This window comes from Castor canadensis, chromosome 7 (assembly GCF_047511655.1).
Source record: "Castor canadensis chromosome 7, mCasCan1.hap1v2, whole genome shotgun sequence".
NCBI classification, from domain to species: domain Eukaryota; kingdom Metazoa; phylum Chordata; class Mammalia; order Rodentia; family Castoridae; genus Castor; species Castor canadensis.
Window position 1 is genome coordinate 156,202,497 of NC_133392.1, and position 21,464 is coordinate 156,223,960.

The 21,464-nt window shown below is 46.2% G+C and overlaps 1 protein-coding gene across 7 annotated transcripts in view; it reads left to right on the forward strand.

Moving 5' to 3' along the window:
* Positions 1-4,161: 4,161 nt before the first annotated feature.
* LOC109698426 (beta-catenin-interacting protein 1) overlaps positions 4,162-21,464 on the forward strand; it is a 134,116-nt gene continuing 116,813 nt past the window's right edge. For 2 of the 7 annotated variants that reach the window (XM_074081412.1, XM_074081414.1), the window contains exon 1: positions 4,219-4,287. The gene's annotated coding sequence lies outside the window, so the exon portion shown is untranslated. Of the gene's footprint in view, positions 4,288-21,464 lie in introns of all 7 variants that reach the window. The other 5 variants (XM_074081411.1, XM_020156851.2, XM_074081413.1 and 2 more) reach the window with 5 other exon arrangements.

A 21,464-nucleotide genomic window follows, 5' to 3' on the forward strand; every position in this document is an offset into this window, starting at 1 on the left:
GGTGGAGTGGCTCAAGGTATAGGCTCTGAGTGCAAACCGCAGTACCACACACAAAAAAATTAATAAAGATACATAAATATTTTGGGACCACAGGAGGCTCTCCCCAAGAAAGGAGAAAATGTAGAATAATTATAAATTTACTGAAAGAAGAGTAGGAAGGACAAGGCTCATGGCACTGGAACTGGGGGCAGGAGTGGGGGAGTGGGAGTAGCTGGCTACTGGAGAGGAAAGTCCATACTTACTTATTCACACAACCACATTTATTGAGCCAGAAGCTATGCTGGGGGAAAGTGTGCCACAATGACATGGTCTTGCCCTCCTCTATTTTATGGCTATGCTGTGGGACTGAGGTCAGCACAGAATACAAAAAGTTTCCTTGAAGAAGACCTAAGACTGACCATTCAGGCTGGTAGAGAGAGGCCACTGAGGCTAAGAGAAGTGCACACTTAAGAGGTCTTAAAGCATGAAAAAGCTCCTGTGATCAAGGAACAGGGAGAAGGCCTCTGTGCAACTACAGCCCAGTTGGTAAACATGGTTTAAGATCAGACTGGAGCAGATGGTGTAAAACCTTGTAGTCATTATAAGGTTTTTTGTTGTTGGTTTTGTTTTGTTTTGTATTTGGCAGTACTGGAGTTTGAACTCAGGGCTTCAGGTTGCTAGGCAGGCACTCTACCACTTAGGCCATGATGCTGGGTTTTAGACTTCATCACGAAAATGAAGAGAAGTTGAAGAACAGTACAGGTCTGACAAGACTGGTGCATTTTTGAAGATCCCTTTAGTTGCTGTATGGATTGGAGGTGGTTGGGAAAACATGAAGGAGAGACCACTTGCAGTGTTATTGCTGGAGTTAAGGTAAGAGGTGATGATGAAGGTTAAAGTGCAGAAGTGGCTGGGAGTGTGGTTCAGTGGTAGAGCCTTTGCCTAGCATGTATGAGGCCCTTGGTTTAATCCAATGCCAGGCAGAAGCAGAGAGAATGAGAGAGAGAGAGAGAGAGAGAGAGACAGAACAATGTAGGCCCAGTGCAGTGGCACATATTGTAGCCCCAGCTACTAGGAGGGTAAAGCAAGAGGATTGTTTGAGCTCAAGACTATGAGGCCAGCCTGGACAACGTAACGAAGAACCCAACTCAAAATCTCACTGGGGAAGAGGAGTGGGACTGAGGAGTTAAAGATACAGTTCAGTGGTGGAAACAACAGGGATTGTAAATGAAGGGGAAAGGAAAGAGTGGTGCCAAGGGTGCTCTTTAAGTTTCTGGCGTAAACATCTGGGTGATAGCAGTGTTAATTACTGAAGGGGGACACTGTGGGGGAAGGCAGGCTTGGGACCTATTAAGTTTGACATGCTGTGGTCAGAGCTGGTGTGAGGTCTACTCAAACCAAGGAACACATACTATATTAGGGGTCTCTCCCATTCTCCTTCTTTCTCTTTCCATATCTTTGAGCCAGTTTTTGTCTAGTAACATTGTCTCATTCTCTCAGGATTTTCCATGTGGTGTTTGGATAATGAGTCTAACTTCCCTTTTTCTTTTTTTTTTGTGCTGGGGATTGAATCCAGGGCCTCAAGCATGCTAAGCATGTGTGTCTCACTGAGCTACAGGGTCTTATTATGTAGCGCAGGCTGAACTTGACTCTCCTGATTCAGCCTTTGAAGTGCTGAGATTACAGATATGTACAACACTTAGCTCTGGATTCTAACTTTTTCTTTTGGTAGTACTAGGGTTTGAACTCAGGGTCTCATGCTTGGTAGGCAGGTGCTCTCACCGCTTGAGCCACTCCACCAGCCCTGTTTTGTATTGGGTTTATTGAGATAGGGTCTCTTGAACCATTTGCCTGGGGCTGTTTTCAAATCTCCATCCTCCTGATCTCTGCCTCCTGAGTAGCTAGGGTTACAGGCATAACCCACCAGCACCAGACCACATTCTCTTGCGGTCACTCTTTCAGTTGCTGATGCAATGACAAAGAAAAGCTTTCCCATTTCTAACTCAGAAAATTTCAGGGTAAGGTTCAGATTGGCCCAGCTTGGGTCAATGATTTCTCAGTCTTTATTGGGAGGGAATAAATGCTGTAAGTGAAGCCTCATGAGCACCCCAAAAGGTAGGGAGGAGCATTCATTCCCCAAGGAGGAGAGGTAGTGCTGGATTGTCAGACTGATAGGATGTGCTCTACCTCCTGTCTTTCAGATCTCATTCTAAAACTGAACAGATGGGTGGAGCCTGAGTGAATCCTGAAGTAAAGTAATTCTGTTACCTAGAAATGCAAAACTGCCCAATTCTGAGGTGATGGGGTAGTTGAGGAACTGGCTATGTTGATGAACTCACTGTATTTTTTTTTTTTTTTGAGACAGGGCTTGTTATTGTAGAGGAGGCTTCCTACTTCTGTCCCTGTGTCCTCCCCCCCAGAATTACAGGACTGTATCAGTATACCTAGCTGCAATTTTGAACATATGAAAAACTTGAAAAGAAAAAGTAGCTATTATTTTACACTAATCCATTTTATTCTTATGCATTTATCACCTTCATCCTTAAACGTATCTTTTAAAAATATATTATTTATATTCTGTCTTAAATATCAACCAACATGTTCAACTGTGATTTGTTTAAACATCAATATTTGCTCAAAACAGTTCGAATGTGTGTTTTTGCACTAGTGTGCTCACTGGGAACTTGAAGGACCCTCTGGTACACGGTATTGGCAAATATTTGTTGAACTTTTGCTATGGGCAGGGTAGTCTTATAGACACTGTTGGAGATATGGTCATGAATAACACCTATTTCTGGCTCTTAAGGACTAATAATCTCATGACTTTTTGATTAAACTAAAATATTCCTCACTTGTGACTAAAATACAGTTGTGAAATCGAAAGAGTGAAGAGCAATGCACATATTTCAGAATATAAAGTTTTTTTTTTTAAATCAGTTTTTAAAAAATGTAGGGGCAGTGGAGGAAGGTGGGGCAGAGAAGACGTGGGAAGAAAGATTGTGGAGAAGTGGGTTACTTCTGAACTGGGGGTTAGTAGCACTACGCAACTGACAAGTTAAAATGCTGAAAACGAGACCACACTTAAAGATATAGGGGAGGGGGTGTGGCTCAAGTGGTAGAGGGTGCCTGCTGCCAGCCGAGGCCCAGAGTTTTTCAAATCCCAGTACTTAAAAAAAAAGACATATGTTTCTTTAAAAGGAAGGCAGGTGTTAAAAACAATTCATATAATTCAAATTTTGCCTAAAGGGCCGTTTCTCCCTGTACTTTCTCTTCACGTAGAGCCAGATTTCCTACAGAAACATTTTAATCAGAGACTCCTGCCTCACCATGAAAAATGCCCTGTCTACCACACACACAACATTCTGAGTTTATCCGACCCAATGAGGCCCGTCCCCGGGCTCTCCGGGCTCCGTGGGTCCCAGATTAGGCTCCAAATTTAAGAATGGGCCTAACTGCTTCAAAGGTAGCAAGGTTCCCAGCTCAACAACGCAAGAAGAACACGCCCCTAAATGTTCTGCAACCTCTTCCATTTCAGCTTTTTCCGGGGTTCCGGGTAAACTGACCTCACCGGATTTCGTCCCGCCTAGCCGCTCTGGTTTTTAAACACTGACGATTATTTTTACGAGACCATTGTGCTCCTGGAGCATCCAGGAACTGGCACCCGGGCTTTAGGGAAGCGCCCGCTCCATCCTTGCCCCCGCTCCTCCCTCTCAGGTCTTAGCCACCTCCTCCAAGCCCCGGCAGGCCATCCCTGCCCACCAGGCCCGCTCCTCCCCTTTACTTTCGACGCGGACTCGGCCACTACCTGCGACCTTGTTCCACCCACCACGTGGCCCCGCCCCCGAACCTTTGGTCACGCCTCTCTTCCAGAGAAAGCCAATAAGTGACCTCGCGCGCCGGTCAGATCCCGCCCCAGAGCGGGAAGTCCCGCCTTACGTGCTTGGTTAACCAATGCGAGGCCCCACCCTGCTCATAGGCCCCGCCCCTCAGCCCCGCCCCCCCGCGGCCTGCCTCCCTTCGGGGCGTTTCCGTCGCCGCGCCTCCGCTGCCAGCGCGGATTCAGATGCCGCCCCCTCCGTCGGTCCCTCCCCCGGCGGCCTGGCGCCTCCCTCCCTCCCCGCCGCGGTGACTCACCGAGGGGAGGCGGAGGCTGAGGCGTCCGCTCCCGTTGCTGCTGGTGCTGCTGCTGCTGCCGCTGCCGCCGCCGCCGCCGCGGCTCCTCGGGCTGAGCGCGTCCCGGAACAGGCCGCCGCGCGCCGTGCTTCGGACCCGCAGCCCCCGCCGGCCCGGCCGGGTCGGGCGGCCCAGGTAAGCTCGAGGCCCGCCCGCGCCCGCAGCGTAGGGCTAGCGCCGCGCCGTGGCTTGGGTGAGCCGCCGGCCCTTTGTCTCCCGGGGAGGGGCCGCGGAGGGCACCCCCGACCCCACTCGGACCCACCGGCCCGGCCCGGCGTCCTGGCCTGGGCTGGGCCTCGTCGCCCTGCCTGGCGCCGCTGCCTCTCGCCGCAGACCACCGTCCTGCCTTCGTCCGGGGGTCGCCTCCACAGGTGTCCCAGCCGCCCACCGTGTTGCTAACCCTTCTGTGCCTGCGCGCTTGTCATCGCCTGCCCACCCTCTTGGTCCCATTGCTCCCTGCCTGTTCTCACCTGCGCCCCACTCCCAGCGTCCTGACTCTTCATCTTTCCCCAACTAAACGCGGCCAAGGTCTGGCGACCGGGCCGTTCTTCCTTTCTCTCTAGTTTGATTTAACTGTCTTCTGCATTCCGTCTCTCTCTGGTAAGTGTTCCTGGAAGGTACACATGGGAGGCACATGTCTCACCTTGCTTGAGGACTGGTACAGGTAAACCTGCAAGTTAACAACTTGGGCCCCCCAAACTGCACTTCTCACCTCCTTTCATTACCTGGACACCCCAGCCACTTCCTTTTTCTTGAACCTGGCAACCAAGACCCTGAGGTGTGGACACCCAACGTCTTTAGGCTCTGCAACCCTCCCTCTTTTCTGTGCCCAACTTGTCTGAGCAGTACCTCTGTCAGGTTAGCTCATGAGAAGAACCCGCGTTGGGGGGGGGGGGGGCGAGTGAGGGGGTGGGGATCATGTTGGCCACAGATCACAGATCAAGAGTTTTATGAATAATGAGACGTGTGGCTTGCAGCACCTTCTATCTGAGGATCTAACTATGCCATAGCTGTTAATTATTTTGTCTTCTGTCACTCACAGATCTTAAGGAAGTGTGCCTGGCCATCCACTGGGTAAATTGAGGCAATGGGTGTGTTGGTAAAGAACCTGGAGGCAAGTCAGTTTGTCTTGAGGTTCTAAGTGCCTTGGCTCTTAGCTCCCTGCTACAACCACTGGGCTCTTGTTCCTGGCTCTGGACCCTAAGTGATAACTGATCTCTTGTGCCATTAAAGTGTCCAGAGATGCCAGTGCTTCCTCAGATTTGAAACAGGACTTTGAACCATAAATAAAGGTGCTGGCTGTTAAGTGCCACTGTGTCATTCATGGCTTCCTGGTGGAGTTAGTGGTCCTTGTAGATACAAGTCAGTTCTGTGGGATGGAGATTCATTCAGCAGTGAGCACTTACCATGTGCCACACTCCATTCTATGCTCTGGGACTTCAATGGTGAAGACATAGTCCCTTCGATCTGGAGATGACATTCTAGGGAGGGAGGACAGATGATGACTGAACAAATAAAGGAACAGAATCATTTCTTTAGTACTGTGAAGGTGGCTAGGGACTAGAATGTTAAAAATCTGTAGGTTAAAAAAAGATTTTGTAGTTTTATCCCAAGTGCAATAAGAGTACACTGTAGTATTTTAAACAGAGAGGAATGATGATCTGATTAAGGGGCTGGGGGCATGACTCAAATGATAGAGCACCTGCCAGCAATCTAGAGGCCCTGGGTTCAAACCCAAGTACTGTCAAAAACAAAAAAAATCTGATTTAAGTTTTCTTTTTGTTTTTGTCTTTTTTGAGACAGGGTCTGTATGTAGCACAGGTGGACCTTGAACTTTTGATCCTCCTGCCTCAGTCTCTCATGTGCTAGATTACAGACCTGCACCACCATGCTCAGCTGTTTCTGTCTTTCTCTTTCCTTTCCTTTCTTTCTTCCTCTCTCTCTCTCTCTCTTTTTCTCTCTCTCTCTTTTTCTCTCTCTCTCTCCCTCTCCCTCTCCCCCTTCCTTTCCTTACCTTCCTTTCTTCCTTCCTTCCTTTGCTCCCCTCTCTCCTTTCCCCTCTCCTCTCCCTTCCCCTCTTTCCTCCTCTCCTCTCCTCTCCTCTCCCCTCCCTTTGAGTTAGGTACTGTGTTAGATTTGGGGAATGAGACGTGAATAAGATAAGACTCCTCTCCTTGTGCTTATAGTTTGGTGGATCTCATGATTTAACTTAGATCAATCTCCACATCATAACAACATGGTCATAGAACAGGTCACCTCCTTCTTGATGCGAAACGGTTTGTGGGTTTAAAAAGCAGTTGGATGTGGGGAAGAATACACTGGCCTTGGTTCCCACATCCAGCTGCATTATTTAACTGGAAACATTATTGCCCTACCTCTGTTGTAAAATGTTGAACAAAGAAATTAGAGGGGCTGAGGATATAGCTCTGTGGTAGAGTGTGCCAGGCCCTGGGTTCAATCTCCAGCACCCAAAAAGATAAACAAATCAGGACAATTCTCATTGTAGGTGGGAGAATACCTGAGTAGCTATAAACTTGAACTGTTAATCAGAATTAAGCTTGATCTCCATGGTACTCTAAATCTGTGGTGTCAGAATTAGAGGACCTTAGAGGTTGCATAGGCCAGACTCCTGTTTTATGGTTGGGCAGTGATGGCTCCCAGAGGCTGGGTAACTCCTTTGAAGTTCCATCATAATTTGTATCTTTTCTTATGGTGCCTGTCAGTTTCTACCTCTTTCAGTTCCATGTGTATGTACATGGCTCAGAGAGCATATCAGCTGTCTGAGGCCATGCTCTCCATTAGATTTATCTTAAATCCCACTAGAATGGTGCCTGTGCAAAGTCTTAAAGTCACCAAATAATAGTCTCATAGCACCTAAAACTAGAACCCAGAAATCTTCAGCTTGACCATGTCTTTTCATCAGCCTGTGCTTCCTTGCAGACTCCTCTCCAGGTGCAACATGGTGGAAACCCAGCAGCCTGTCGTTTGCAATGCTCACTGGACAGGGAAGCCCTTCCTTGGTGGGGCTGCTGTCTTTCCAGCCCGGCCCCCAGGGAACAGCTGCTGAGGGTGCTGACCAAGTAGTTATTTGACACTCAGCAAATATGAAGTATAGCTCTTAATTAGAGCATGGATTTTGTGTGGAGACTGTCTGGGTTTGGATCTTGGTTCTGCCATCATAAGCTGTGTGATCTTTAGCAAGTAATTTAACCTGTCCGTGTCAGAATTTCTTCGTGTGTAAAATGATAATACCTCCCTCAGAGGAGGATTAAATTAAGCACTACCTCTTAGATGCTCAGAACAGCTACTAGCACTTAGCTGTTATTTCACCTTTATTTAATTTATTTCTTCCCTCACACCAGAATTAAAGCTTTGAGATCAGAAATTTTTTGTGTGTTTATGTCTACTGTTATAGCCCAGTGCCTAAACTCAGTAAATATTTGTTAAATTGACTGACGTACTGCGCACCTACCATATGCTTATCATTGTTGTAGGTGTTGGGGACATAGCCAAGACCAAGGTAGCCAAGATTCGTGGTCTTAACAAAATCCTTCTCTCTCTCTCTCTCTCTCTCTCTCTCTCTCTCTCATGGGACTATACCCCCAGCTCAAAGCTTCTTATCTTGGCACAGTGACTCTTAAGTGACCTTGGAGTTTTGCTATTGTTCGTATGTGCATCAAGGGTGTGCTTACATATGTAAGAGTTTCTGACATATCAAGATTGAATGCACTGTTTTCTTGCCTCCTCTTCAATTCTAGTCTCCTACCAAGTACCACCAGGCCCCCTGTAGAAAGAATCAGTCCACATTGTCACCTCTGAGTATGTCCTGTCTGGTCACTCAATAGGAACCTGGTGGTATCTAGAAAGCATAGGCTTTCTTTGGTCTGAGCTGAGAGGAATTAGAAGCTCAGAGAAAAGGCATTTCGGACCCAGGGGCACAGCTTGCCAGGAACCCAGAGCTGGCCTCTCTAGCCTGGTGCAGTGGTTAACTTTAGATCCTCCCTCAGGCGTGCTGTTGTCCATTATCTCACCATGCCAACCTTGAGAGGCCAATAGGAGTTAGTGGGAACCAAATAGAACTTTTGTTTTTACAAGTCTTGTTCAGGGTCCTGGGGCATTTTATTGGCAGAGTTTGAAATGCTTGTTAGTCACATGTCATCTATGGTTTCTTAAAAATGAACAGAGTAGGTGCAGCCTCTTTCTCATACAACTTGTTTTCTTATTATGAGAATGATATGTACTCATTTAGAAAATGAGAAAATGAATGGTAATGTGCATTCTTATTTGATGCTCACCATAGTTTCTGCATGTGCAGTTATCACCATTTTACATATTCAGAAGCTGAGGCCTGCAAAGGTTAGGTAACTCAGGAACGGAGTTAGGATTCACACCCAGGCAGTGTGGCTCCCAAGCAAAGCTGTGCCTGCCATGTTACATACTGTTTTTCAGCAGAAACACAAAAAAAATCCCTCTAAAGCCCACCATAGTTGACATTCTTAGGTCACCAGGGTTGGCTTGCTGGCTGCCGAAAAGAGTTGAAATCCTAGGCCTTTTCCTTATGTTTTCTGACCTTGGGCAAGCTAATTAACCTCCCTTTGCCTCACTTTCCCTGACTGTAAATTGGGTTAATGATACTTTGTATCTGCATAGTTCCCAGGGGCGTTATGATGTTTGTGCCAAAGTGCTTTTGAACTTCTTTTATGAAAGAGAACTGGGCACCAGCCGCTGTTATACTCAGTTATTAAAGACCTATTATGTGTCCCGGCACTGGTGGCTCATGTCTGTAATCCTAGCTACTTGGGAGGCTAAGATCAAGAGGATCACAGCACAAGGCCAGCCTGGGCAAATAGTTTACAAGAACTCCATCTCTAAAGTAACCAGAGCGAAATGGACTGGAAGTGTGGCTCAAGCAGTAGGGGTACCTGTTTTCGAAGCCAGAAGCCCTGAGTTCAAAGCCTTAGTCCCATTAGAAAAAAAATAAATACAAAAAAAACCTATTATGCCCTGGTTCTCCACAAAACCTTGTTAAAAAGGTGAAGACAGTAGTCCCCAGAGGGAAAAGTGTCCTTCTGTGGTGGGCATAGCCAGACCGAAACATTGTTTCCTCTCTTCTAAAGTTTCTCCAGGAATGTGGAGAAATTCGGTCACAAATGTGTCACCGTTTTTCATGGTTGTGTTGTTCTGTATAATCTTCTATAAGCAGGTGTATGCTTTGTATCATAATATGATTGAAGACCATAATTGAAGACCTTTCCCTGATGTAGGGAGCTGAAGGGGTTGTTTTCTTATTCTGATTCTGATGTCCTTTATCATATAGGCTAAGGACAGAGATATCAATAAGTGATTGTCTTCTATTCATTCTTTCTTCTAATGACTCATTGATTCAGTTAATAAATGTTTAGGGACTGGTGGTACAGTTCAGTGGTAGACTGCTTTCCTAGCATATGCAAGGCCCTGGGTTTGATCCCCAGTACTGAAAAATATTTAGTGAGGTTTTATTATAACTTGCCACTGTTGTAGGTACTGGGAATATTTTGGTAGGTGGGATAAAGGTAGTTCTCCATACAAACTTATAGTCTAGGACCAAGAGTCTTTTCATCTAGCAGGGTCATATGAATGAAGAATGTGCTTTGGTGAGGGTGTTTTGAAATCTGGAGAGGAGAGTCAGGATAGAGCTTCCAGATGCTCTGGATGCCCCAGTGGTTACCTGCCCTAGGTGGGCATTAAGATGGAGGGCTGCTTTGGCTTCCCAGAAGAACAGGGGAAGAGTTAACATATTATAGCCCTTCTGTGTCACAAGTGACAAAGACTGTATTTGATGTGGGCATCGTTAATCACAATGAGTACTTGGGCAACCATGTTTAGGAAGAACTACACTTCCATTAAAGCCTTAATCCTTGATCTATTGCTTTAGGAATAATCACAGAGAGGTTTTTTTCCCAGAGATTTTGATTGGAGGACTGGATTTTGAAGTTCTACCCCCAACCTGGTGCCTTTCTTATGTAACAGTCACCTGACCTCATCTCTCCAGAATTTTTTTCCTGCCTGATAGGTCTCCCCCTGCCAATTTGGGAAACAGGCATATGGTGGCGGGCAGGTGGGCTGTGGGACTCTCTCGTGTGCCTACAGGGTTCCTGAAGGAACTGGTATATGTGGACACCTGAGTTTTCATGTCCCTGTTTTGGGTCAGAACATGCAGAGGGGATGGGACCAAGTTCTTCTTCCCCAAGGCTGCCCAGCACCAGGGCTTCACATTTCTTCAGAGACCAAGGTCAGGGAGGCCCAGCAGTTCATGGGAAAGCACACAGTGTTCCTTTCTCCATTCAGCCAGGGCTGGGGTAGAGAGGGCAAAGGCTGGCAGAGGTGGCTTCTCACATTTGGAGGAAGAGGAAGGTGCCAGGATAACATGGTGTAACCCCAAGTGACATTTTTACCCAGTCCCTGACATGTCACTGTGTACAGTGTTCCTGGTGCTAATTGGCTGCCCCTTCAGTCTGGCGCTAGTACAAAATCACTATGTCTGATTAAGAGGTGACCAGCCTAGTGAGGAGACCAGGTCACTCAGTGCTGGACTTCTTCAAGTGTGGTTGGAACCTGCAGTGATGCCGCTGTAGCTAGGGAATGTGACCCACTTCCATCTCCTCTCCCACACGGATTGCTGGGTAGGAGGCTTTGAGACCAGTTCCAATTAAGCTTTTTTCAGGCCTGTATATCTCCCAAGTATCCAACCCACATGTTTCCTGCTGCTGGAATCCCGTGGTCTGCATCCCTGAACTGAATAACAAGCTCAGGGCAAATGAAGTTACCGCCTGTCATTTGGCAACCTTGGATTCTGCCAGTGGGGCTTCCTGCAGAGATCAGGGTCCCTTGTGGATCAAACACCTGTCACTATGTGGGCCCCACCCCTGTTCTTCCTGCTAAATCACCAGACAAATCATGCACCAGTTTCCAAGGAGATGGGTCAGCTCTGACCTCCCTGCCTAGACTGAGGCCTTACAGCCCCAGAGACCCATCCCAACCCTGGCTGAATATTCTGCTGCTACAAGACTGGTAAATAAGACCTGTTTGGATTCCCTAGGTTTCTTCCAGGTAGAGAATTATTTGAATGATTTTACACTTGTAATTTTATGTTTCTCCTGTGTGTGTGTGTGTGTGTGTGTTGGGAGGGTGCTGATGTATAAAGACATGAAGGTATGAGTACTCTGGGGATAATATAGGGACTTTAAGCTTGTAAAATGGTAGTTCTGAGCCATTGAATGATGCCATTTTATTTACAAAGGAGAGAGCAAAAGGTGGTAATTGCCAAGGTCAGTTCTAACTAGGCTGTGTGAACCCCTGCTAAGGTCACCTCTGGGCTGGGTATACCCATTCCTGACAGTACACTGCACACTTGACTTCTAGTCTGAGGAAGCCCCACCCCCAATCTGCTAGCACTGTTAACACTGCCTATAGCCTCAGGGATGTGGCCTTCTTTGGCTAATTGCTGGGGTTGCAGGAGGATGGGGTGCTGGTGATTTTTAGGATGATATGATGAGACTTTCAGACAACCAGCTGGCTGTAGGGGCACCCTTCCAGACCCTCAATTCTGCCTCCTTTCCAGAGAACCCTTGTAGCGCTTATGGAGTACTCAACAGAGTGCAGACAGCTGGAACTAGTGCAGAGCAGTAGGAGATCCTACTGCTGCTGCCTGACAGGTTTGGACACTCATCTGTTCTTGCTTCCAGATCTGCTATGCAAGAAGAGATCTTTATAAGCCCATGAGCTGGGGTGGTAGAGACTGAAGTACTCTACATCAGACAGTGTGCCCTGGGCTCATGGGACCACCCAGAGGAAGAATGTCTTTCATTCTGATCTTCTTACCCCATGCCATTCCTTTAAAGAAATCCTTTTTTTTTGAGTAGTTAATATATATAGTGAAGAATTCAAAAGTCTATATATGGTGAAAATAAGTGAAGTCTGCCTCCTTCCCTGGATTCATAGGCACTCATTCACCTTCCCCCAAAGTGACTACAGTTAACATTTTTTTTTAAAACCATGCTGGGGATCAAATCCAGGGCTATATGCATGCTAGTCATGGGCTGTACCAATGAGGAAATGAGGAAGACATTCCCCGCCCAAGCCTTGTCTTACATAGCTTTTTTTTTCTTTCTCCCCATACTGGGGTTTGAACTCAGAGCCTCATACTTGCTAGGAAGGCTCTGTACTGCTTGAGCTATTCCACCAGCCCTTTCTTGTGATGGGTTTTTTTGAGATAGGGTCTTGCGAACTATTTGCCCAGGCTGACTTCGAACCAAGATCTCTGCCTCCTGAGTAGCTAGGATTACAGGCATGAGCCACTGGTTCCTGGCTGCATCATTCATTTAAAGGTTCCATTTAAGATCCAAACCATAGCACCTGGCATCACCAGAAATGGGGTAAATTGGTATTATGTACCTCTGGTAGAACATTGATAATGTCAGGTATAGTGTTTCAAAGTAATCAAATTTTGCAGAAGAACTGGACAAATCTAGATTGTGGGAAATGCTGACGACAATGGTCCTGGACTTTAAAAAAAAAAAGTTAATGTTGTGATAAACAAAGAAAAGCTGACAAATCATTCCAGACTAATGAGGTTAAAGAGCATGGGTACCTAATGCAATTGACACCTTTGACTGAATCCCTTGTTAAAAACCAGTAAAGGCCAAATTGAGCAGGAGGGAGAATTGGGGAAATTTGGATATGGCTGTACAGCAGCAATACTACTGGGTCAATATGAGATTCTTTGGGGGTGATAATGGCATTGTAAGAGAATGCCATTAGGAGATGTGAGAAGGTACTTAGCAAAATATGTCTGCAGCTTACTTTCAAATGGTTGAGGAAAGAAGAGGGGCTAGGAGTAACTTTGGAGGAACTTGTGCTTGGCATGTGCATGGCTCTGGACTTGCTAGTCAGCACCACATGCACACACAATAAGAAACATACATACCCCTCCATACCTACAGCTTGGCCTAAGAAATATAGCTGTGTTAACTGTGCTGACTGTAAGTGCAGGGTGTTTGGATGTTCATTGTACTAGTCTTGTAGCTCTTCTGTTCTTGAGTTTTTCAAAATAAAAACAGTGAGGAGAAAGAACAAAAACCAACCAACCAAACAAAATCAAAAAACCCAATTGTGCTCCAGTGGAATTTATTTTGGCCCAGATCCTTTACCTTTTAATCTAGCTGACCTTGGTGATTGTCCTGGATTTCTGGTTTCTTCTTGCTGTTGTAGCATATATATTCTCTCTAGGAAGTTATTTTTTGGGTATGTTATTCTTTTTTTTTGGACTGGAGAAGTTTTGTTTTTTGTTTGAACTCAGAGCTTTGTGTTTGTAAAGCAGGTGCTCTACTGCTTGATTCACACTTCAGTCCATTTTTATTCTGGTTAGTTTTGGAGATAGGGTCTCTCAAATTGTTTGCCTGGGCTGGCCTCAAACTGCAATCCTCCTGATTCCATCCTCCTAAGTAGCTAGGATTATAGGGGTGAGCCACCAAGCACCTGGCTTCCTCCAGACCCCCAACCCCCCATATGGAATTTGAACTCAGGGCTTACTAGACAGGTGCTCTATCACTTGAGCCATGTCTCCAGCCCTTTTTGCTTGCATTATTATTCAAATAGCCTCGCTTTATGCATGGACTAGACTGAATTGTAATCCTACTATTTATGCTTCCCAGGTAGCTGGGATGACAGTTGTGTACCGTCATGCTCAGCTTTGATTGGTTGAGATGGGTTCTTCTGGCTGGGGCCTCCAGAGCTCATCCTCACCAAGTAGGCATTACAGGCATTACAGGATTACAGGCATGAGTTACTGGTGGTTGGACTAGTGAAGTTTTTGTGACAAAGTATCTTTCTGGCAGACTTGAATGACTTTTCTAGAAGCAGGTAGACTAGCATGCTGTCAACTGATGCTTTAGTGTCAGTGGCTTTTTTTTAAACATTACATTCTGTGTTACAAGTAAATTTGCAAGGAAATTTAGTTCTCTGTGATGGAAACAAAATCTCAGAACTCAGAAATACCATCAAAGGACTGCATAGTGGAATTAACCTCTTTCTGTGAACCTGGGAAATAAGCCTTTTCCTGTCAGCTGAGAGTTTTTTCAGGAGGGCAGGTGTTGCTTGCCGAGTGTGAATACAGGCTCCTAAAGACTTGTGGCCTTTGTTTGTGAAATGTGACAGTCTTGGGCGAGTCATTGGTTTAAAACCAGGAGTCTGGTTTGGGAGCACTTTCACAGACCAGTTTTTCAGGGCGTTTCTGCTTCCTTTTGAGGTTTGGTGGCTTTGGGAATAAGGGACATTGTTACAAATGGGAGGTGAGGATTTGGCTCTTGGGCTGATTACCAGGGTGTGCCCAGTTCTGGTATTTATGTCTGTACCCACTGGCAAACTGGACAGTTTCTTGGAGCCCACACACTGGCCCTTGTGGACTCCAAGCTCATTTCTTTTCTTATTTTTGGCAGTACCGGGGTTTTAATTCAAGGCCTGTGCTTGCTATGCAGGCAATCTACAACTTGATCCACACCCCAGCCCTTTTTGCTTTAGTTATTTTTTTCAGATAGGGTCTTGTGTTTTTGTCTGGGCTGGTCTTGGACCTTGATCCTCCCATGTAGCTTGGATGAACCACCGCACCTGGTTCCATGGTGGCCCTGGCCTTGAGCAAACCATGCAGGGGGCTGTGTGTGGATCCTGCTGCATCAGGTGCTGTGTTTTCCCATTTCCTTAGAGGTTGTGCTTTCTGATCTTCCCTCACCTAAGCTGCAGCCAGCAATTTCTGTGCCTTCAGACATCTGTAATGTTCCTCTTGAGACAATTTCCCCAACAAATTAATGGAATAAACACATGGGAGATTATGAAGTTGTCATTGTTTAAAACACTCTGTATTTTGATTTATCAGTTTGTTAAACATTTGGGGAGGAAGGAAACTGAGTCCTCAGCAGTCCCTTCAGGGGAGGTTTCCTCTTCCTTGGATTATGTTTTGTTCTGAGTTAGCTGGAGGGCAGAGGAGTGGGAAGGTCACTGCCTGTGCAGTGGAGCAGAAGCAGTTACCCCAACAAATCATGAGTACTGGTTATTAACTGTGTGGTATCATGAATCCTTGCCATCTGCTGAGAGCCCATTGGAAAGAGGCAATGTCCCTTTCAACTTTCTTTAGTTTGATTGCAGAGTTAAACCCAGGTGCCACCCCTGGTGCTCCCAGTTTGATCCCAGGATGACCATTCCCAGATCTGAGCAGTCAGAAAGGGTGAGGAGGGCTGGCTTGCAGGCAAAGCCTGCCACCTCTGGGGCACAACTGGGGGACTGAGCCCTCATTCTGCAGGCCATCCAATTGATTTAATGGCCTAATTCTCATGACAGGAGGCTGTTGGCTCTCCAGGGCCCTGGGATTTGGAGGGGATGTAGCAAACTCAGTTCAGCTGGATTGTTTATTTGACCCAATTATAGGAAGGAAATTAATGAGAGAAGCATTTGAGAGAATGTGGGGGGCAAGGGAGAAGAGCTGGGGAGGGTGGTGGTTCTTGAGCCAGCCAGCCTGTCCTGGGATCGTCTGTGGCAACCCTGAAGCCCTAGAAGAGCAGGGCTGTCTGTGCCCAGGCCTGCCTCTGAGTTGAGGCTTGCCCCGGTGACAGTAGGGCCGTTGAACATGTCTGTGGCTTATAGTGAAGGGGCAATATACAGCTCATGGGAAATTGGAACAGCCTTCTGACAAATACATAGCTCTGTGTCAGCTTTCCCACTTCCTCTTTACAAAAGTCTTAAACTTCCTGAATTAATTAGAATTTTAAATTGTGGCCCTGCAAGAGTTGACATAACTGTGGACAGCAGGGTTGATGGAGCTCCCATGGGTTGAAATTTCCATTCTGGCCTCCTTCTCTGGAGTTGACCCAACCTATGTGGAACTTCCTGGCCAGGCTCCTTCTCTGGGATTATTGGGCTTGGAACTGGTCCTTTCAGCCTGAAGTTGACCACTTGCAAATTGACTTTCCCTTGGGAGCTGGGGCAGCATGGTGGGGGTAGCACTGGTGTTGATCTAGGTCATATGAAAGTGAAAGGGACCTTCTGCTCACAGTTCACATGGAAGAACTTTTGATGTCCTTGCTCAGGAAACTTTCCGCCAAGATAGAGCCCTGGTGAAGATTGCTTTGGGTTGTAGGACCTCTTCCCAGGAGTGAGGGGTGCTTGCATCCCCTCAGAAGTTGATGGTTCACTTATGAATATACTAGGACTGTAGACTACATTGCTGACCCTTCTGGAACCTACCAGAAGCTATGGTCCTGAGTCAGACTGACTTAGAGGAAGATCCTAGCCGGATTCTGTAGGCGTGCTGGTTCCTGACTGCAGGTCTCAGACCCTGACTTGGCCAGGTTTCAGGGCTCCAGCTGTTCTCTGGGAGGAAAACAGAATCTCTTTTTCAATTAAACCCAGCAATGCCTTTCTTTTCTTCTGTCCTTGTTCCCCTACTGTGCAGAGATGAAATCTCCACAGCTCTTGATCAGAACTGCAGAGCCTAAGGACGCAGCTTAGGATCTAGTCCTGCAGAGGCCGGCAAAGCAGGCCTGCCAGGTGCTCCTGCCTAGCTAGAAAGCCAGGGCTAGAAGAGACAGCAGGTTCTGACATTTTAGAATTATTGAAGGTGTCAAAAATTACAGGAGGAAGTGGATATGGTTGTGCCCATCTGTAGTCCCAGCTACTCAAAAAGCGAAGACAAGAGGATTGCTTGAGCCCAAGAGTTCAGGACCAGCCTGAATAACATAGAAAGACCCTGCCTCACAAATAAATAAAGGCTGACAGAGTGGCCCAAATAGAAGAGCACCTGCCTAGCAAGCAGAAGACCCTGAGTTCAGCCCCTAGTACTGCCAGAAAAAAAAATAAAAATTTTTAAAATTGGCTAGGCACAGTGGTGTATGTCAATAATCACAGCATTCAGGAGGGTGAAGCAGAAGGATTGTGAGTTCAGGGCCAATGTGGGCTACACAGTAAGACCTTGTTGAAAAAAAACAAAACAAAACAAAACAAAAAACAGCTCAAAAGTGGAGACCTGAAAAAAAAACCTATCAGCTCCTTCTACTGTTATGAGTTATATGAGAAAGAGAATTACATTTAATGAGACATGTGGGTCCATTTTAATGTAGTTTTGAGAATAAGGTTGTGTGGGGCCTGTAAAGATACCCTCTGTCCTCAGCAGCATCTAATCTGGTGGTGGAAATGGTTTCAGACACTGTCCTGGTGCAGTGTTAGAGCGGTGACCTGAGACAAAGCAGTTCAGACAGGTATGTAGACCGAGGCTACAACATGAAGCAGAAAATAGTCAGTACCCTGGGTCTCATGAATTAGGGAGAGAAGGATGTTTTAGGCAAGGAAATAGCAGATGTAAAAGCCCAGAAGTGTGAAGAGGAGCCTGGTGCAATTGACAACGCTGATGTGGCCACCAAGCCAGGTTTCACACCTTTGGTACTCTGGACCTGGGGGATGGATAATTCTTTGTTGTGGGCACTGATTCCTGACTCTTATCCAGTACAGTTATCCCTACTATCCTCAGGTGATTGGATCTGGGACCATGTGTGGATACCAAAATCTGCAGGTGCTCATGTCCTTTATGTAAAAAGGTGTAGGGTTTGCGTATGGCTTATGTACATACTCCTGTATACTTTAAATCATCTCTAGATGGCTTATAATACCAAGTACAATGTGAGCTTGATGTAAATAGTAACCTGAATATTTTTGATCTGTTGTTGACTGAATTTATGGATACAGAGACCAACTGTAGCATACTCTCAGTTGTGACAATCAAGATGCCTGTTATATGTGGGCACAGTGGTTTACACCTATAATCCCAGTTATGCATGAGGTATAGGTCTGGGGCTGGCCCAGACAAAAAGTACAAGACTGGATCTGAAAAATAACTAAAGCAAAAAGGGCTAGAGGCATGACTCAAGTGGTAGAATGCTTGAGATCCTGAGTTTAAACCCCAGTAATGTCAAAAAAAAAAAAAAAGTCTCTATGGGTTGGAGGTTGTAGCTTATTATAGAGCATTTGCCTAGCATATGTGAGGCCGTAGATTTGGGCCCAGAGTCTTCAAGAGTCCCTCCCCATGGCCTGACACTTTTACTATTTCCCAGTGGCTTTTGATGTTTTTACAGCTTGTAATTTTGTGTTCAAACCTGTGGAAAAGCTGTGGATGCCCATAGTACAGCAGACACCATATACCCTTTATTAGATTCACCAAGGTGAATGGCTTTGCCATATATGCTTTGTGTACTGTCTATCTCTGTCTTATACACACACATACAGGCATGCACATATACACTTTTCTGAACCATTTCAGAGTGAGTTGCAAGCGTGGAGACATTTCACCCTTAAATACTTCAACCTGTGTCTTCTAAGAGCCAACATACTGCGGAACTCAACACGTATAACTTTGATACAACATTCTCATCTCAAGTATTTCCTTTTACATTTTCCCCAGCTGCCTAGTAATGTCCCTATGGGTCTCCCTTCCACCACCCTGGATCCCATGAAACACCTGTTATATCCAGTTTCTATGTGCCTAATTTTCCAGTTGATCTATGGTTGGCAGTAGTAGGACTCTGGCTTCCTTTTTTCTTCTTTTCCTGTAAGATGTGTTTTCATTTTTATTTCAGTTCAAATGGATAGTACTTCTATCAGCTTCTGAGCCAGAGGGCTGCATACTAGGCAAAGCCCAGACTCAAACGCAGGCTCTGCCGCCTATGGCTCCATGGTCTTGGGCAGATTATTTAGTTTTTCTGAGACTTAGTTATTTCATCTATAAAATGGGAAAATTCCTACTGTGCAGGCTTGTGAGGACTAGAATTAAACAAGACAATATACTGAACTTGACTGACTCCATGCTTGGCACAACAACAATAATTACTATTATTCTGCAACATCACCTGGCTTCACGCAGCAGGAAGGAGCTTGGATCAGGTTTGAATTTGGGATGGCAACCTCAGGACAAATTCCCAATCCCAGCTCACCCCCTAAGAATGGTGCTGCGCCCTGCAAATTGCACGATTTGCCAGTGCCATCATCAGGTCTTTGTTGCTCACACTATGCTGGTAGAATGCAGTCCAGAATGCCAAGCCCTACTCTGAGTTGAGGAAGCTGTGGTGGCCATTTGTTAGTTAAGGTGGTTGCTCCGGAGGCTGAGTACAGGAGGTTGTTGCACTTTACTTACCCAGAATGGAGCAGGTAGAAATTCTTTCTGTCACCCCCCCATTTTTTGTTACTGGTTTTGAGGTGCTTTACCACTTGAGCCACTCCACCAGCCCACAACTAGTTCTTTAAAGTAGCACTCTCAACTATGGGTGATTTTGTTTCCTGGGGACAATGTGAGAAAATGGCTTTGATTGTCAGAACTGGAGAGGCTGTGCTAGTGGTAGCTAGTAGGTAGTCTTGGGATGCTCCTAACCATTCTACAGTGTTCAGGTCAGCCCCACAACAGGAATTCTCAGGTCTAAAATGTCTACAGTGCTGAGGGTGAGAGACCCTCCTGTGAAGTATCCCCAGTGATTCAGGACGGCAACCAATGGGTGAACTTGGAGGAAGAAGGGAGGAAAAGAAGCTGGGGAATTTTAAGCCTTTGAAGGCTTAGTGTTTGTTTATTTTTGTTTCCTGTTGTTTTCTCATTTTATGTTAGTAATAGGAACTAGTATTTGTCGATTGCTTGCTGTGCCAAGTGTTCTTTTTATGTTATCTTTCTACTTTTCACAACCCACCTTTGAGGCAGGTGCCGTTGTTACTCCCCCTCTGTAGGTAAGGAAACCAACATTTAGTGATGGGAAGGTCTCTCACTGCCTAAAATTCAGCTTCTTGGGCTGGGGTGTAGCACAGTGGTAGATCACTTGCCTAGCATGTGCTAGGCTATGGATTTGTCAATACCCAACACTGAAAAAAAAAAAAAAAAAAAACCCAAAAAACAAAACAAAACAAAATCAACTCATCATTCCCTTAAACCATTCCACTTGTTTCTCCCCCATCTCAGATGATCAGAATACTGACCTTCAGTTTCTGAGCCCCAAAACTAGGATTCACCCTTGCTGCCACCCCACCCCCCAACCGACAGCATGTTGGGGCCTGTGGGCTGCCTGTGCCATGTGTTTGCAGCCTAACTGCTTGAATACCCTTACCACTGCTCCTACTCCAAGACACCAGCAGCTTTGCCTAGATTTCTGCTTCTCCCTCTGCTCTCTCCCTGTGACCTCTTCTCTGTTTCAGCAGTCAGGGTGGCCCTGATAGCCCAAGGCAAACCAGGCATTTCTGGGCTCCTAGCCTCACAGTGGCTGCTCTGCTCTTGAAGGTCAAAGTAGGTTGTCTCAGAGGCTTCCACGGCTCTAATGACCAGCTCCCTCTTCTGCTCTTCCCCTGATGCCTCACCGCAGGTCCTCTACCCAGCTCTGCTTCCCAGCTCACCCCCTCGCCACCTTTACCCATCCTGACACTCCTGATCCTCCTTACCCTACTTGATTTTTTAGCACCTGTCCCTCCCTCCATACCTACTATTTACCTATTGTTTACCTTTTGTTTGTCATCCGATTTACCTTCTCACTAGAATGCATGCAGAACTAATTTTGATTACTTTTTCACTGATGTATCCTAGTACATAGGTGCTTAGTAAGTTTGTTGATGAAATGAATGGACATGTTTCCACAAGTCCACACACTGGTAAGTATCAGAGGCAGGATGCCATCTGACATGCAAGAAACAGTACACTCAAGTATCCCCTCACCCAATGTCCAGCAGTCAGTTGTGGAGCCCTGAACTAGCCTGCACTCTCATTTTGTAAGATTCCTCCCTCTGTTTATGTGGCCACTTACATATTGGTTTATGTGCTATTTTGTGTTTTTCTTGTTTGACTTAGCATTGCTCCATGCCATATTTCCATTTATCACATAGTTAGAGGTAGAAGATGGAGGAAAGGCCACACTGGGCTAACTTCTGTACCACCTGTTGCAGGGGTTGGGTCAGTGGCTCTGTTTTCCTGCCCCATCTCCCTCAGCATTCTTCGGACAGCAGACTCTGAACTGATGACTAGGGACTCTGGTTCATATATCTTGCTCTGGAGTTAGGTGGTAGAGAGAAGCTCTGGGCAGCTGGTCTGTCTTCTTTTTAGTTCCTGACTTCTGGTTGGAGGTGAACAGTGCAGATACTGTGGTGGACTGTGGTGGTCAGAACTTCGGTATCCTCCCCTAAGCAGGCTTTGCAATGGTGCTTTCCTCCTCCTCCTCCCAAGGTAGCCATTATCCTGGAGAAAGGCCTGAGCTGGGCTCATTGGGGCCCTC